This window comes from Cornus florida, unplaced genomic scaffold, assembly GCF_030987335.1.
Source record: "Cornus florida cultivar Cherokee Brave unplaced genomic scaffold, ASM3098733v1 CherokeeBrave_3.0.0_Hap2_Chr02, whole genome shotgun sequence".
Lineage (NCBI taxonomy): Eukaryota > Viridiplantae > Streptophyta > Magnoliopsida > Cornales > Cornaceae > Cornus > Cornus florida.
This window is the reverse complement of record NW_026775572.1, coordinates 63,245,864-63,247,931: the sequence shown is the minus strand read 5'-3', so window position 1 is coordinate 63,247,931 and position 2,068 is coordinate 63,245,864.

Here is a 2,068-nt window from a genome sequence, read left to right as displayed (position 1 = left end):
GTAATCAATCTGCTTTAACACCTTTTAATCTTGTTCATTCAGATGTGTGGGGTCCTTGCCCACTTTAGTCTTAGATTTTGATATTTCGTATTGTTCATTGATGGTCATAGTCGTGTTACATTGGTTTATCTTATGAAAATAAAAAAATGAGGTGTACACAATTTTTTAAAATTTTAAAACAATGGTTCAGACTCAATATGGTCGTACCATTAAAAAATTCAAATATGACCAAGGCATGGAGTACACTTATGGGGTGGTACAACAGTTATGTACAAAATTTGGAATTGAGCATCAGATGTCTAATGTTAAAACTCCTCGGCTGTTCTGAGATAGACTCGCCACATCATTAACTTAGCCAAAGTAATCTGCATTGGCATGAATGTTTCCCGGTCGTTTTGGGGAGATGCAGTTCTTACAGCTGTTTATATCATTAATAGGACTCCTTCTAAGGTTCTTAACTTTACAGCCCCACTCAATCTTACATCCCAATTCATTATTTATTTATTTATTTATTATTCTTCACAAGTCTTCGGGTGAATGTGCTTTGTTCAACAGTTGGGGCAGACTCGTACAAAGCTTGACCCCAAGGCTTTAAAGTGTATGTTTTTGGGCTATTCTCACTTTAAAAAAGGTTATAGGTGTTACCATCCTCCCAGTCGTCGGCGGTTTATATCTGTGACGGCCCAAGTTTTTTGACTCGGTGCGTCAGTGATGAACCGAAATTTAATCCGATAACAGATCTGAAATACGGAAGCAAATGATAAACCAAGGTCTTAAGAGATAGGAATCACTCCTAAGACACTAATGTGACCTTTCATGAGATCACGGGACTTAAAAAGAGCAAAAGCAGAGACGAAGGTTAAAAAGGACAAAATTCGTTATCAAAGGGGCAAAACGGTCAATTCACAATTAAAGAGAGAAACTTGACTCTAAACAAGTCAAACAAGGTAAATACAACCTAATTTAATCATTTCAAGACATTCCAAAAGGTTTTAAGAATATTGGCCAAGAATCCCATAAATTGCCCTTTCCCTGTTGAAGTGAAAACTGATACTACTTCACTAAAACATGAATAACTTTCACTGTGTTTGGAATCTGAGAATGGCATAGGTACCATTGGAAATCTGACTCAAAATCCTTGAGTTTAGGCTTAAGAATCACCCCATTTGGATAAGGAACGAAGAAGTTATGGCCTTTCGAAGTTAGACCATCAGTGCTGAATTGAAATATGGAAGTGCTGGTGCACAGGGGCTATTTCGGTCGACCGACTTAGAGTTTTGGTCGACCGAAACTCACAGAATACTTTCTAAAGGTTGGTTTTTACTGTTCATTTGGTCACAAAAAGGGATCGGTAGACCGAGATGGAGTTTCGGTCGACTGAAACTCCTCGAAATGCTGCTGAAAGCTCCTCTAAACATGTGAAATTGCAATGGAACCTATGGGATTCATTCTACCCACATGCGTTGATCAAAAATTGATTCATTTTAAGGAAAATTGAACATATGTACATGTCAATTACAAGAATTTCATGTGGCAAACCTCCAAGATGGTTAAAATACATTTTGAAACAAAAGTTGGCACTAAATGGATACAAGTACTAATTTAAACATGCTTGGCCCTTGGCCTCCATACATACATGCTTTTAATATCAAAAGTAAGTACTTAGGTATCATTACATATCAAAGTAGCTACATTAATTTCTAAAATACCATACATCCATGGTATGCAAAAATATGACATCAAAGTTTAGCATGCTAAACATTTGCATATCAATATACAAAAATGCTTCAAATCTCTAAACCACCCAAGGCAAGTGCAAGTCTCCAATCTTGAATCCTGTACCTTAACAAATCCCCCAGTAACTTCGGGGTGAGTAAACAAGTTTACTTATAGAGAATGAGCATGTATCGACTCGATTTCTTACAGATTTTTAGACTATCATGAAATAGTTCAAAAGGGTCATGCCACCTAATGTCTATATCAAAGGTGAGACTAAGGGAGCATCCTAAGCTACCTTAAATCATTTCTAACATAAAACACATCCTTTATGCAATTTCAACAACATAAG